Raw genomic sequence first — 17,532 nt, forward strand, 5'->3', positions numbered from 1 at the left:
AAATAAATATGACCAATTTATTGGAAGAGTACAGTACGAAACTTAACAAAATAATCTCCAATCTGACATAATGGTAAACCAGTGACGTAATCACCCTGACCTAATCTCTCGATGTTATTCTATTCTCCCTGTGGAGATCATTCACAGTAGGTGCCTATTCCCAAGAGTGATCCAAGAGTGGAACAAAGAAAGTATCTCCCTCTCTGTGTGATCCAAGGGTGGAACAAAGAAAGTATCTCCCTCTCTCTACCACAGACTTTGCCAACCCTCTATGACTAAGTTATGCCCTGTCATGTAGTCGGAGGCGTCAGATGCCAAGTAGACCACTGCAGCTTGCAGGTCTGTCACTAGAGCCAGTCGTCCAGCAGGGATATCTGACAGCCAGCGCTGCACCAGAGGCCTCAGACTCTCTGAGTGGATGAGAGGGGTGTCAACAATCCCCCTGAAATGAGAGAGGGAGAGACAAGGATGGAGGGAGAAAAAAAAATCAACAAGAGGAATCAGAGACATCAGACTTCAGAGCCAGGAGTGACAGCGGCATCGTGTTTCAGAGCCACCACTTTGGTGACAAAAATAAACCCAATTATCCTCAGAGAAAGGGCACGACGCAGCATCTCTGATGGTATTTACAGTGGGACTCGTGCCGTTTAATGACTGGCACGTCGCAGGAAGCGCCACCGGGTACGATGGGACCCTGGGTGTAATTTGCCTTCAGGAGCCTGTAGATAAGCACTTTCTCTGCGTCTTGCTCACAATCTCGCTTTGATTCCTGCCTGATATGTGCTTGAGCTGGTTTGATTCTCAGGCAGAGTGCTTGAGTGGCATTTAAAGGAAACAGGTGTGTTGGTACTGTAGGCATTTCCTCGTCTGATTTCGTCCTCTGAGACATAGGTACTTTCAAGTCTAGACGATGCCTCTTCCAGTCTAATGTCAGCATTAGTGTATCATGACCAATGATGTTCTCTCCACCTAATTAAATATATAACTTGGATAAACATGTCAACACATCTGTGTCTAATGTGAGACGACTTCAGGCTTTTCACACAATCAATATGACAGTAGCTAAAAGCTTCACGGTCGACTCATCTTTAGCTAACATGTTAGGCCTACAGTATTCCAGGCTGTGCCTTGATACAAATTCCAACATTTGGATAAATTAGCGCCTCCAAGGAGCATATGACACCATAGTTAACATATTCCACCTCAATTATATTTCTCTTCAGCACCCTGTTATCTGGAACCTTTCCTGGCAATCAGAGGTGCTGTTTTCCCTCAACCAATTTTGTAGATAATGCAGCTTATCACCGGTGCGGCTAAAGTTGCCAATGAAATCAGGCTGCAGTCAACCTCGCACTCGCTAATTGTGTCCCTTTTTTATGCATATTTACCGACTGTCACTTCAAAGAAATCAGCGGCCCATTGAGACAGCCAGTTAGCAGGGGGAAAGAATTGCTTCTTTGCAAATTAAAATGAGCAAACAAGCTGGCAATAAATAAAGCAAAGCGGCGACTGGCGCATGAACGGGCGCTTTGTTCTGGGGCTGTGACGGGGCCCGCACGCCGAGCCGAGTCACTGGACGGATTTGCTCAGGGATGGCTGTGGCTAAGGGATGCGCCACCGAACACACAGGCAGAACTCTTTCTCAGTTCTCGTCTTCCCGCCGCACGGCTTCACAGACAAACATACACAAACAACAAGCTATTGTTGTGGAGCCACTTGTAGTGATGATGCTAATTTGATTCCCTAATTGAATATAACAATTAGAGCAAGTGTTTGGTTGATTCATCCCTCAAGACATCATCCAATTAAGCTTGAGCACATTGTTTGAGGACTTAAATTGGAGCCTCATTCTCAAATGGAGCTATTCCAGTGGAGAAAAACACTCAATCACTGCTCAGCACAGTTCTGTAATGATGTGATATACTGCACTTGGCAGCTCAATAAAAAAACAATACATGGACTTTTTGTATGTGTACATTCTTAATCCAAGTGAGGATTGAAATCTTCTCCTTTTTATCTGTGCGTATAAGTGATGTGTAAACTGTTTTGGCATGGGGATACAGTACCTGACATTGATACTATACTGTAGGTCTATTCTGTTTATAACAAACATGGGAGACAAACGCTTACGGCGAGATGCAGTTGACTCGGACCCCTCTGTCTATCCACTCTGTGCCAAGTGTCTGTGTCAGTTTGAGCACTCCTGCCTTTGAGGTGTTGTAGGCAAGCTGCTTCTGTGGATGGGGCACTGCAGAGGAGGGGGACAGGCAAAATAACAAAGATACCACTGTCAACCAATGTGAACATGTCACCTGTTTTATCTCTGACCATGTAAGTTGCACTCAATGTCTAAAAACCAAACCTTACCCCTTTAACAACCATGAAACACATTCAATACACACTTTCTCCGAGAGTACCCCTGTGTGTAATTCATTTGGAGCGTTGCTTCATTTCAATCATAACTCAGCTCCCTGCTTTCATACTGGATGCTACATGAAAACACCTCCATTAGCTGCTGGGGACCCCGTGGATGAAGCCATGTCAAATTAATTGCTTGTAATGTCCGGTTCTGCACCGTGTTCAGCAACAAAGGCAACACACCATTTGTTTGCCTTGACCATCACAGATGCTGCACACTGCATGGGATGCTGGGACAGCGGCTCATTTTCCTCTGGTTGATTAATCATCACAAGGAAGCCTCCAAGTTACATACAACTTTAGTAGTTAACCTCGTCGCCCCGTGATCTCACTGCCAAATTGCTTCGGTCGGGACTGAGATGATAAATATGACACAGCTGCAGAGAGGCAGGGGCCGGTCCTGGGGAGACAGACTGGACTGGAGCTTCTGTTTAGAAAGTAAAATAGCTGATGTGAGAGGAGGATGCTTCCATGATGGAGTGAGGAGGCTGAGGAGGAGGTGCAGGCCCCTTGGTAGGGCCCCAGCCCAGGAGGAGAGGAAGAGCACGTGAGGAGGAGCAGAGCCCAGGGCTTACACCCAGATTGAAGGTGAAAGCCGATTTATCAGGACAGGAAACACAGCTAAAAAAGCCTAACAGTGCTAATCCTCACTGAAGACCTGATGATACGGCTCCAAAATATCATTAAAAACAGGCCTTCATCCTTCAAATACACCTGCATTGATGTTTTCCGTCTTTAAGAGCAGTAATCCTTAGAGAGGTAGAAAAAGAGGCAGAAGGAGAGCACTCTCTAAAACCCTCTAACATTCACCCTGCTACTTATTGCCCATTCTAAGTGGGGGAAAACAAGCCCTTTCATCAGGCAGGCCTACACAGACTCAAGTCCTCAGGACAGAAAGATTGGCTCTTATTAAAGAAAGGATACCTTGTTCTTACGTACGTTAACATGCTGATGGCAACTGCAGGTCTGTTGGGCTGTTGCGGTAACCGTATTACCGCCACACCGGCGGTCACGAGTCATGATGGCAGTCAAATTCCACGTGACCGTTTAGTCACGGTAACTAGGCTTCTCCAAGCTCTGATGCTCCTGCTGGACATTAGTATCCTACCAAACTTGCTAACTGCCTGGTATTCAGCACTCTATTGTCCCTCTAATCACTCTGACAATGCAAATGTCAAATAAATGCAAATGTATTCGAAAATCTAATCAAACACTTCATGAGAGCCCATGAGCTCAGGTTGCGCAACATTTCTATAGGCTATGCAATTGTGTGAGAAAACAGGAGTCATGGCCTTTACTAAAAAGAGGATCCCATCAGCTTTCTATAGACTAAGCCTACTATATGTATTTCTCAACATTCCTTATATTAAGCACATTGCTTATATTTACAACAGGAGTATAGCCTACCTGGTTGGCATGAAAATGAACCACGGGAAAAGCGTTCTCCATTCGCTATTCGCTAAGTGCATACTGTAGATTTAAAAAAATTCTGCTGCCCCTGTTTCGATACAGGTGTATGATAATGGTCCATTCTAAATCAAAACAAATTTCACCCATATATTATTTAGTATATGTAAAGACAAGATTAAATCAAGAATAGTCTGATGGGTGACAATATTAGCCTATCACTTGTGAATGATATATTATAACTTGTGAATTCTGCTTTTTTTTCGTGACTTTTTCGAATCATAGTCGCACACATCATGTAGCCTAGCCCCTAGGACCTATATGTTTTAATAAGGTTTATATCACAACTAAAGTGGCCAAATAATTTCTTAATATTAAGCACATTAATCCATTTTACAAGGGGTGTAGAACCTAACTAGCATACATAAGCAGCGCATTTCAAGTTTGGTGAAGATAATTTGCACCATCATTTTTTTAACCTTTATAAGAAAAGCATTACATGCAAAATTGCATTTGTGGTAACTTTTGATAATGGTGTTTTCCCGCTAATGGAACATGCACGCTTATAGCCTACTGCCATGTGCGCATCGCTGAGCTTATAATGTGAAGAAATAGCCTAATAGTTTATCAACATTTTAAGCTAAACATTCTGATCTGTTGCGTCAGCCCCATTGCATACAAAAGGTTTTTGATACTAGTGGTTGTATTCATTTGAGATCTATCGCATCTCACAGCTGTCCCAGACTCTGTTTGGAATATGTATTTCTCGCACAGAATAGAATAGGTCGACTTCTGTACTATGGGGGATAGTATATTGACATAGGCTAGTGCTTTTGCTGTTCATTAAGCCTACTCATCTTGTTGGCTGACGAAAAGTAAATGTGGACAGTTCTTCCAATATCTTCAATGTGCATGTCGGAATTGGATAAGGACGCGCGCAGTTGTGTCCCCGGTGTCTGTCTTCACTTGTAGCCTATGAGAAAGACCCGATCATGTGATGGAGAGCCATGTGTGTGAGAGCACTTAGGTCAAAACAAATCAAATCAAATGTTATTGGTCACATACACATGGTTAGCAGATGTTATTACGAGTGTAGCGAAATGTTTGTGCTTTTAGTTCCGACAGTGCAGCAATATCTAACATGTAATCTAACAATTCCACAACAACTACCTAATACACACAAATCTAAGTAAAGGAAAGGGCACAATGGACACTGGCCGCAAAAGGCATGTCTTTTTTTAGGGTGCATTACGGCCACACAAAGGAGATGCTGCCGTGAAATTCGAGACATTATCAAGTGCTTGTCAAATTGTGAATGAGTGACTGATGAAGTGTGTACAGACTGTGCAAAAAAACAAAGCAGAGCTCATGCCTTTCAAGCAACTTTTTTCTAATCATCACTAGAGTCGCATCATGCAGCCTTAAAATGTATTAAAAATCAAAACATATAGCCCAACGTTTGTAGAACAACTAAAGTTACATTAATAACTAAATTAAGCATATAGGAATACTTATTTCTTTGTTAACCGCTCAACACAGTATGTGCGCACTCCCTCAAATCATTTGGAGAAAATATATTTGCCATTTTATTCAGCTTTGTTCAATTGTATTCTTTTTACTATAAAATAATGCCATGGAATTCTAAGCAAATCTTGTCTGCTAAAGGAACTAGTGTTGCCCACAGCCATTTGGCATAGGCAGATCAGGACATAACATAACGATTTCTTCATTGTCACGCCCTGACCTTAGAGATCCTTATTTATTCTCTATGTTTGGCTAGGTCAGGGTGTGACTCGGGTGGGAAAATCTATGTTTTCTATTTTGTTGTTTTGCCGAGTGTGGTTCCCAATCAGAGGCAGCTGTCTATCGTTGTCTCTGATTGGGGATCATATTTAAGTTGTCATTTTCCGTTTGGGTTTTGTGGGGTGTTGTTTTCTGTTTAGGTTGTTTCCCTGACAGAACTGTGCGCTTTCGTTTTTCTCCTTTTGTCATTTTGTTTGAGTGTTTTTTGTGAACATTAAATCATGAACACTTTCCACGCTGCACTTTGGTCTCATTCCGACGACGAACGTTACATTCATATCATGCTTCTTTATACCTGTCTAAAATAAGTAGTGGATTTATTGTGAAGGAGAAGGCTATATTACATGGATTTATTAGACTTTTTTAAATGTAGATGTTTTAAATGTAGATGTTCCAAAGGTCTGCATCAGTGGCTTGTAGGCTAGGTGTGGAAGCCAGGAGATGCTAAATGTGTTTATGTTAATTAACGGTCAATTACCATGAGACCGAAAGTTATTTGCTTGACAATCACTGGCTGATGAAATTACGTGACCGCCACAGCCCTAGGTATATTCATTTGAATGACAGTGCCGCTGCCATGACTCCCTCTATTCTGCTCAGTCAGGTCAAACACTGTACATCCTCTTCCCAATACAGTCAACCAGCATGAAGAATATGACCATATATATTGGAATATATATTGTTAGCATGTATAAATACACTATATATACAAAATGATGTGGACACCCCTTCAAATTTAGTGGATTTGGCTATTTCAGCCACACACGTTGCTGACAGGTGTATAAAATCGAGCACACAGCCATGCAATCTCCATAGGAAAATATAAAATGGCCTTAGTGACTTTCAACGTGGCACCGTCATAGTATGCCACCTTTCCAACAAGTCAGTTTGTCAAATTTCTACCCTGCTAAAGCTGCCCCGGTCAACTGTAAGTGCTGTTATTGTGAAGTGGAAATGTCTAAGAGCAACAACGGCTTAGTCGCAAAGTGGTAGGCCACACCAGCTCACAGGACGGGACCGCCAAGTGCTGTTCGCGTAGCGCGTAAAAATTGTCTGTCCTCAGTTGCAACACTCATTACTGAGTTCCAAACTGCCTCTGGAAGCAACGTCAGCACAAGAACTGTTCATCGGGAGCTTCATGACATTAGTTTCCATGGCCAAGCAGCCGCACACAAGCCCAAGATCACCATGCGCAATACCAAGCTTTGGCTGGAGTGGTGTAAAGCTCGCCACCATTGGACTCTGTTTAAGCATGACAATGCCCTCATGCACAAAACGATGTACATACAGAAATAGTTTGTCGAGATCGGTGTGGAAGAACTTGACTGGCCTGCACAGAGCCCTGACCTCAACCTCCATTGAATACCTTTGGGATGAATTGGAACGCCGACTGCGAGCCAAACATCAGTGCCTGACCTCGACCTCACTAATGCTCTTGTGGCATAATGGAAGCAAGTCCCCACAGAAATGTTCCAACATCGAGTGGAAAGCCTTCCCAGAAGAGTGGTGGCTGTTATAACAGCAAAGGGGGGACCAACTCCATATTAATGCTCATGATTTTTGATTTTGGAATGAGATGTTCGACGAGCAGGTGTCCACATATTTTTGGTAATGTAGTGTACATTTAATGCTCCTCCTCCTGTGTGTCCAACCATCATTCTCTTGAGATGGGAGGGGGGGAAAACACATTTTATTCAGCAGATGGACAAAAAGCTGTCATTGTGCATTTTAATTGGACATTCACGGCTGCTTTTTGGTACCCTACTTGGCTAGAACAAGTCCCATCTGATTATGCATTATGACAATATTATAACAGATGTCCAGACCAATAAAGTAAATTCCTTCAGGACTGCTGGTAATGTGAGTAATTGATCACTTTTTTTATGCCGGCCTCTATTTACCAGCATGGTCCTGTTTTACAGATTGCCCCTGTAGTTGGTACTGAGGCCCATATGGTACAGGAGTTTATTGGCGATTTGACTATACTGCTGATGAAGTGCTGCTGTTTCTCTGGAGGAACCTGTAGGAGGATTTCAACTGGGCTGTGAATAACTCAGATTTCACAATGCACTCAGTAAAATCTGAAAGCATCTTCCGCTGCTTAAACACGGCCCTTGGCACAGGCAGGCAGGGTTGTTGCACAGGAACACCCTTTACATGTTGGACCTCAGGTTGCCTTTCTTCCACATCCTCCCCACAGCTCAGGAGACGGATGTTTATTATGATGCAAAACTGCCTTTATGAGCAGCAATCACAACTGTGCGTTTGCAGCGGGAGAATAATGGGGGGTGGATAAATCACTATAGCATTGGCCTGAATAAACAGTTATACGATGAAGATTAGCAGTAGTAGCAACTATACTGTTAGACATAGATTGCATTTGAGAAATGGGTCACCAAGTTCTCTTCCTCTAATGTCACTTCAAGCTCACTAAAAGACATTGACATGGCAATATTATAGAAGCCCAGTCAAGTCTGTTTGCAACGGTACAGAAACAAACTGTATACAATTATGTTCTGGTGCAAAACAGCACTGTGATGTGTATTACATGTACTTCTCAGTGCAGGAGACATCAATGCAGCAACAAAGCTCATCTCATTATTCTTCACTTGACTCACCATTCTTCACTTGGCTCACCATTCTTCACTTGGCTCACAATACATGGAGATGAAAGGAAGACAAATATACAGGATAGATAGAATCATTACTCACCTATTAGACTGGCCATGGATGCTGTGTTAATAATCTTCCCATATCCTTGCTTCAGCATCACATAACCTGCAGCCTGAGGCAAGAATTCAGGGGGAATGGACGCATATTAGGAACATTCTTCACACTTTTAGTATTGACACCCTATTGCTGCATTTCCATTGAAGATTTACCCCCAGTGTTTTACCCAAAAGGCTCAGACTTTTCTCTTTCCATCTTTGCAGGCCGGCACACGTGTCTCACTGGACCATGGCTCTGACGGGAACGGATCTAACTTAAAGGCAAGGCCCTTGGTACTTTTCAGCTGGCATTTACATAACAAGGGCTAACTGTGAACTTTGACACCTTCTCACAAAGCAACAGTCTTGAATGATGCAGAGGTTGTTGATTCTGCTCGCCACAAATCTTTTGTGGCCGACCATAAGTCTTAAGTCTTTAGAGCGACAGGTAGACTAGCGGTTAGAGTGTTGGGCTACCTGTTGCTACCTACCCGAGCCGACAAGGTGAAACATCTGTCGATGTGCCCTTCAGCAAGTAAATTAACCCTCATTTACTCCAGCTGAACCTGTAAAACAACACATTTGACTGCACCTATCCGGTGTATGTGACAATAAAACGCAATTTTTGTAAGTCAATTTTTTTTGTGTCACAGTCCTGATAGAATCACAATATCACTAGAGCTGACATTAACATAAAACATTAGCGGCCCACTAGTGTGGGGGTAAGTCACAATGGAAAAGCACCATTAGTGTACACTTTTCATTATTATTCATACTTACTCAAAGACCCTAACTCAAACTCTCCTATATATTTCATGTGTAAAACAGGCCAAACATTCCCCCCAAGACAGTTAGACATGTAAGCTGAACTGAAATGCAAACGACATTTTTCTATGACACAGTTATGACCCTCTGAGTGATGGAATAGATCAAACAGGCCTACAGTAGTATACAGTAGAGGAGTTAAACACCTGACAGGACATGAAAGTCTTCCTCAAGTTGACATCAAAGGTTTGGTCCCACTCTTCCTGACTGGTGTCTTCACTGGCTGAGTTCATGTGTATCCCTGCATTGTTGCATGCTATTTGGATCTCTCCCCATTTGGACACAATGCTGTCAATCATCCTCTCAACATTCACGGATTTGCTGATGTCAGCAGTAATCGCAATGCAATTGATCCCTGTATTAAAAAGTAGTGGCTGTTTAAAATGTGACAATAGGCAACATGTCTAGACTAAGGATTAACAAAGGTAACCGGGATCCCGGGACTGTCCCGGGAAAACAATCTCCACATTTCAGCTCAAAAAATTATGACAAGACACAGGAAATTACAACATTTTCCCCAAATGTTGCACTAATGCAAATCCACAAAATGCACAACATGCGCAGCAGTAGATTAGCAAAAACATTATAGCATATTATCCAAACAGGTTGTCGCATGGAAGCCTTTAGCCTAGTGTATTTACTTCACACAAAGTCAACATAACTTCAAAGCACACGCATAATGGACAGTGTCGGACTTCACACGTGACCTGAAAAAAGTTAATAAACCCTACAGGAAACCCCTACAGTATAGCTCATAAAATAACATGTCTCTTTGAGCTGTCATTGCGACTCTTCAGACAGTCCCAAATTTGACAGGCCTGTGCACAATTCACTACATAGGCATCTCTGTCACAGACATGAAGTCTGTTAAGAATTCAGAGGCATGAGGGAAAATTCTATCATTTTCTCCTGTCCTAGAGCCTAGGCTATTTTTCTATCCAGTTCCAATCTCACAGGAATCTCGCATGAAAATTCCTAACTTTATTCTGTAATCCATAGGTATCATTATCAAAACACGTCTCTCGCCTATGTATGTCAAAATCCTGGTATGACATTTCCCCCACTTCTCTGCGCTGTCTCGTACTTGCTGCCCATATGAGAGCTTCGGTAGAGAATGTGTGATCAACAAACTGTATGAGAGTAGACACAGATATTATTAAAACAGAGTTGGTCCCCGTTAAATACCTTGATATTTAAACTATTTCCACTTTTCATCTCCCCGTTATTCATGAGCTAATCTGCTATCTGTATAATCATCAACTTGATCTTGCCAAATATAGGAGATATTCTGTCATTAGTTCAAGGAGGTTATCTAGCAAGCTTATCAGCAACTTTGGTCATTTGACTTTAGTTTGACTAACGTTACAAAGTTTGTATGATTCGACAAAGCTATATTTGGGGTGCAATCTGTGTGTCCTGAGTGCGCTCTGTGTGGAGATAGTCTACTGCTGAAATGTGCTGAATTAATTGAGGAACATGATAAATAAGAATTTATGAAAGGCCTGTTTTGCAATTCACAAAAATGTCACTGGCGATGAAAGATAGTTACTTTATCACTACGAAATATACATTTTATTTGCTCTGAAATCGTTACATAGTGGCCCAGCCAAGCCAACAAGATGGCACAGCACCTCTCTTATTTTGGGAGAACCCTGCCATATTGACCATATCTTGGTTTTAAACACTTTAAATGGGCACTTATTTGTTTCCCTGGGAAAATATTAATCAAATCAAAGTTTATTTGTCACGTGCGCCGAATACAATGCTTGCTTACAGGCTCTAACCAATAGTGCAAAAAAGGTATTAGGTGAACAATAGGTAAGTAAAGAAATAAAACAACAGTAAAAAGACAGGCTACATACAGTAGCGAGGCTATAAAAGTAGCGAGGCTACATACAGACACCGGTTAGTCAGGCTGATTGAGGTAGTATGTACATTTAGATATGGTTAGTGACTATGCATATATGAATCCCTAGTCTAGACTGATAATATTGAAAACATATATAATTCTTTGTCTCCATATGTAAAATATGGTGCACATTAAAGTTTATTTGACATATAATATAGTCAGTTGGCCCTGGAATTTTACAATATACAGTATTTCCTCTACTTGTCCGTGACAGTAGAGCACCATCTGCTGGCAAATACATGGAAGTGTAATATGAAATGCCAACATTGTAACATACAATCATAGTGTTGTGTTCAATTGACAAGCCCGTACCTTTCAGTGTGAGCTCCTCAGCCATGCCCTCAGCATTCCCTTGGTCCAGGTCCACGACAGCCACCTTGGCTCCAGCCTCTCCCAGAGCATGTGCATGCGCCCTGCCTATACCCTGGCCTGCCCCTGTCACATAGGCCACCCTGCCGTCCAGACGCATCCGGTCCAGGATCGACCTCCCGTTCACACCACGGTATATCGCATCGTATGTTACCTTGCTCTGAGACACAGGTTGTGAGTAGTAAACGATCAGGGAAAAAGTCTGTATGAGCTGTTAAGTACTGTAAAGGCACCATTTGACTTATGGTAGTAGTAACCACCGTTGCCAATGAACAATGGTAGTACCAATGCTAAAAGTAAACTTGGACAAAAAATTAACTAAATGTGGTTCTGTGAATATGTCTTACATTACCCGTGTACCTGCACATGCTGGTGCCATGGGTACTCTGCAGATGATGATGAGCCCATCTCTGAGAGGAAGAATGACCTTGAAAACCAAACGCTTCTTCATTAACACAAGAGAAAATACCCTGTAATAATCAGGCACTACAAGCCATGTCTCTCCATTGACCTGCTCCATCACTTGTGACAAACTGGTTAAAATCTCGAAGCGCCAGTCCGTTTTCATCAGAGGTGTCCTTTAGGTAGACCTTAGCCTTGAACAGAGAGTTATCCACACATATCACACCACTCAGCTGTAGTAGGTTGTGGTCCAGGATGAACTTGTAGTAGTTGATGTAGTTGTTCTTATCTGCGTCGACGAAGACCATGTCAAACTGCTTGGCTGCTGCAGCCAATTCCTTTAAAAGAGACAATATTATCAGAGCACTGAACCATTCACTGTTATTGAGCTAAATGTACGGATACAGTGTATTTTCATTTACCCCTACCAGTCACTCAAATAACAGGGGTAATGGTTATGTTATATAGCATAGCCTACTTACTACACTCATCATACGTATTACACTTTTAATATAAATAGTTATGTTTCCATAAGTGACTTGGTTTGCATTGTATATCCACATAACTTCATAACCTGGTTATTAAACAAGCAGATCAACATGTGAAATCACTGCAGGCTAATACAACATGCTTTAACTAGTCACCTTCAAGGTATCCATGGCAGAACAAATCTTTACTGTTATCTTCCTGCCATGTGGAGACTTGTCAAATATGGGCTGAGCAAATTCTTTTAGATATGGCTCGAGCTCACAGGCAACCAGTGAACCATCCTCGGGCAGTCCTTCAGCCATTGACAGAGCCCCATAGCCTGTGAACATGCCTATCTCAAGGATGGTCTTGGCTTTACTCATGTGGACCAGCATTTTCAGAGTCTGGCCTGCCAATTATACATAACGAAAGACAAATATTTAGCACATTTAAATATTTATCTCTCTAACCATGCATCCACTCCACTCTACCCAATGCAGGTAATAAAGACAGCTCACCTTCCACATGCCCTGTGATGTGACGCACTCTTTTGGAAGCCGAAAATGAAATCTTTCTCCCAGTTGTGTTCCATCGTTGTGTTCCAAGAGGTTCAGTAAGACATGTGCATGAGAAACCATGCATGTGCACTGTGTTTGTGGGACAGACACAGGAAATACTCACTGATACAGTTCAGCAAGAGGTGCACTTTCCTGGCTGCTCATTTTCTCCAGGTAGCCGTCTAGACCAAACGCTATGTCCAGGGCCTTCTGTAGGTTGACCCTCAGCTCCTCTGGAATGTTCCCCTCTGGAATCTGCTATCTCCTTGGCTTTGGTTAAGAAATCCACCATGAATTCCATCAGGGTGTCAGAGACTGCAGAGAATACAAGACAAACAAACTGTACACAAGCCTATATGGCATAGGCCTAATGAGTACTGTAGACCATTATACTAATACAAAATTAGAGACAGGGGGGCAAAACAATAGGGTGATGATTAAGGTGAAGGAGTGATTCTAATGATAAAAACGTGTTATAATCTGACAATTCAGACTACTCTGTGTCATAACAGAACTACACCACTAGGTGGACACAGAGCTCTACCAAAGACTGATGAGACCTGGAAGGAGGACCAATAAATTACCGCAACAGGTTGGGTTATAACTTTTGCGTATTTGTAGCCTATTTAATTGAATTCAAATCAATATTATAATGTTTAATTTTTAAAAGCAAATATAACCCAGTGAGTACCGTCCGACACCCACATCCATGGACGTTGAAAAGATATTGAAATTTGGTCCGTCCTCCCTGGTTTCTATTTCAACGTCCACAGATGTCGTTTTTTCCCCCTTCTATAATTGGTTCAGATTTGGTCCAGTCCAGACCGGTCTTGATTTCAACATCCACAGACATCTGGTCCGGACTTGACTTGATCTGAACATAGACGTTTATGATTGGTTCAGATTTGGTCCAGTCCGGACCAAATCTGAGCCAATCATAGATTTCTATGTTTCACAAGTTTGGAAAGTACAGTAATGTAGAGTATAGTTCAGTACAATACAGTAGACCATAGTACAGTATAGTACAGTATAGTGTATTATATTGTACTGTACTTTACTGAATGGAACAATGGTGCCGGAGGGGATGGCTGCCGTTTTACGGGCTCCTAACCAATTGTGCTATTTTGTGTTTTTATTTCACATTGTTTGTCAATTATTTTGTACTTCATGTTTCTGCTACTGTCTCTTATGATTGAAAAGAGCTTATGGATATCAGAACAGCAATTACTCACCTCGAACTGGACAAAGATTTTTTGTTTAATGAGTCTGATGAAGGATATACTTGTAACGGCAGGTTTCCTCCTCTTCGTCTGAAGAGGAGGTGTAGGGATCGGACCAAGACGCAGAGTGGAAAGTGTCCATAATTTATTATAAAACAAACTGAACACTACAATGAAACAAATTAACAAATAGAATCCAACCGAAAACAGTCCCGTGTGGCACGAATACTAACACGAAAGACAAACACCCACAAACACACACGTGAATCCCGGCTGCTTAAGTATGATTCTCAATCAGGGACAACGATTGACAGCTGCCTCTGATTGAGAATCATACCACGCCGAACGCACAAAACCCCAACATAGAAAACAACACATAGACAACCCACCCAACTCACGCCCTGACCATACTAAATAAATACAAAACAAGAGAAAACAGGTCAGGAACGTGACAATACTGTTGCTCCCGGACCAGGCCCAAATCCGCGAGTGGGTATCCCGCCTCTACCATCCTTTCTATTGGCCAACGTGCAATCACTGGAGAATAAACTGGATGAGCTCCTTCAAGACTATCCTACCAACGGGACATTAAAAACTGCAATATCTTCTGTTTCACAGAGTCGTGGCTGAACGACGACATGGATAATATACAGTTGGCTGTTTCTTCCGTGCTTCGGAAAGACAGAACAGCAACCTGCGGTAAGACAAGGGGTGGTGGTGTGTGTCTATTTGTCAATAACAGCTGGTGCGCGATGTCTAATATTAAGGAAGTCTCGAGGTATTACTTGCCTGAGTTAGAGTACCTCACGATAAACTGTAGACCACACTACCTATCAAGAGAGTTTTCATCTATATTTTTCGTAGCTGTCTATTTAACACCACAAACTGATGCTGGCTCTAAGACCACACTCAACCAGAAGCGGCGCTCCTAGTAGCCGGGGACTTTAATGCAGGCAAACTTAAATCCGTTTTACCTCATTTCTGCCAGCATGTCACATGTGCAACCAGAGAAAAAATAACTTTAGACCACCTTTACTCCACACACAGAGACGCATACAAAGCTCCCCCTCGCCCTCTATTTGGCAAATCTGACCAGTGACTCGCTCAATACGGAAATGGTCATATGATACGGATGCTACGCTACAGGACTGTTTTGCTAGCACAGACTCGAATATGTTCCCGGGATTCACCCAATGGCATTGAGGATTAGGATCAGTCACCGGTTTCATCAATAAATGCATCGACGACGTCGTCCCCACTGTGACCGTATGTACATATCCCAACCAGAAGCCATGGATTACAGGCAACATCCGCACCGAGCTAAAGGCTAGAGCTGCCGCTTTCAAGGAGCGGGACACTAATCCGGTTGCTTATAAGAAATCCTGCTATGCTCTCAGACGAACCATCAAACAGGAAAAGCGTCAAAACAGGACTAAGATTGAATCCTACTACATCGGCTCTGACGCTCGTTGGATATGGCAGGGCTTGCAAACTATTACAGACTACAAAGGGAAACCCAGCCGCGAGCTGCCCAGTGACAAAGCCTACCATACGGGCTAAATGCCTTTTATGCTTGCATCGAGGCAAGCAACACTGAAGCATGCATGAGAGCACCAGCTGATCCGGACGACTGTGTGATCGCGCTCTCCGTAGCCGATGGAAGCAAGACCATTAAACAGGTCAACATTCACAAGGCCGCGGGGCCATACGGATTACTAGGACGTGTACTCAGAGCGCCAACCAACTGGCAAGATCTGGGGACCCATGCCAAATCTTTTCAATCTCCTGAGGGGGAATAGGCGTCGTTGTACCTTCTTCACAAATGTCTTTGTGTGTTTGGACCATGATAGTTTGTTGGTGATGTGGACACCAAGGAACTTGAAGCTCTCGACCTTCTTCACTACAGCCCTGTCGATGAGAATTGGGGTGTGCTCGACCCTCCTTTTCCTGTAGTCCACGATCATCTCCTTTTTCTTGATCACGTTGAAGGAGAGGTTGTTATCCTGGCACCACACTGACAGGTCTCTGACCTCCTCCCTATAGGCTGTCTCATCGTTGTCGGTGATCACTGTTGTGTCGTCTGCAAACTTAATGATGGTGTTGCAGTCATGCTTGGCCATGCAGTCATGGGTGAACAGGGAGTACAGGAGGGGACTGAGCACGCACCCCTGAGGGGCCACCGTGTTGAGGATCAGATGTGTTGTTACCTACCCTTTCCACATGGGGGCGGCCCAGGGTCTTAACCTTAGTGATGAGCTTTAAGGGAATTATGTTGTTGAACGCTCAACTGTAGTCAATGAATACCATTCTCACGAAGCTGTTCCTTTTGTCCAGGTGGGAAAATGCAGTGTAGAGTGCAATAGAGATTGCACTTGATTTGAATTGAACTCTACTGTACTGTACCGTGCTGTCAAACTTGTGAGACTGAGTAAATCTTTTTACATTTACATTTTAGGCTTTTAGCAAACGCTCTTATCTAGAGCGACTTACGGTCAGTGCATTCAACTAAGGTAGAACCAAATATCACAGTCATAACAAGAAACACATTTCTGTAACTGTTACTGAGAATGTTATTGTAGTTGAAGGGTTCTGTTGTTTTTTTCTGTTGGTCTGAAAACTTTGAACATGATCATTGCCAGTTCTAAAGCTTTTGAAAAAGTTAACATAAGTGCATGTGACAAATGGGAGTAATAATACATATTCCATAATGCAATCTTCAGTTTGCTCCATTTTCCTATTTTAATTTTTAAAAATGCAATGTGATATAATGCTTTCTTCATTTACATGTATATATACGGTTGAAATTTGCCCATAGAAACAATGACCAAAAAATAAGTATTTTCAAGGTCAGTCAAATATGTATTTTCAATGTCCAAAAAAAAGTATGTTTAACATCCGGAAAAGATGTATGTTCAACTTTCATCCAGAGACGAAAATGAACATCATTTCAACGTCTGGAAAATACGCATTTTCAACGTAATTTTGCTAACTGGGAATCGATTTTGTGTAGACTATGTTCAAGTTTCCTGTCATCTTTCCAGCTGATATTTGCCCTCCTGCATCCTACAGACAGCAAATATGTAGCCTAGCCTATCAACAACATCAGGTCATTCATTCCAGCCTGGTCTCATAGGCTAGACAGAACATAGTAAATGTAAATCCAGGAAACTTAAATTAGCATTATATGTTACGTTTGCTATGGTTACAAAGACAGATGGTTACTTAAGGCAAAAACGAAAGAATGGTGTTTGGTCGGGTGGATGGGTGGACATATACCCAAAGGTTGCGAGTTCGAATTTCATCTTGGACAACTATAGCGTTGTAGCTAATTAGCAACTATTTACTACTTTTTACTTATTTGTAACATAGTGTACGTTTTTCTAATTTCTAAATATTGTACATTTAGTAAATTCGTAACATGTATGTTTAGTAAATTCGTAACATAT

The 17,532-nt window shown here is 42.3% G+C and overlaps 1 pseudogene; it reads right to left on the reverse strand.

The window, feature by feature from the left end:
- Positions 1–244: 244 nt before the first annotated feature.
- Positions 245–16,050, reverse strand: LOC139536504 (uncharacterized; annotated as a pseudogene).
- Between the last annotated feature and the right edge of the window lie 1,482 nt (positions 16,051–17,532).

Source organism: Salvelinus alpinus, chromosome 12 (genome assembly GCF_045679555.1).
Source record: "Salvelinus alpinus chromosome 12, SLU_Salpinus.1, whole genome shotgun sequence".
NCBI classification, from domain to species: Eukaryota; Metazoa; Chordata; class Actinopteri; order Salmoniformes; family Salmonidae; genus Salvelinus; species Salvelinus alpinus.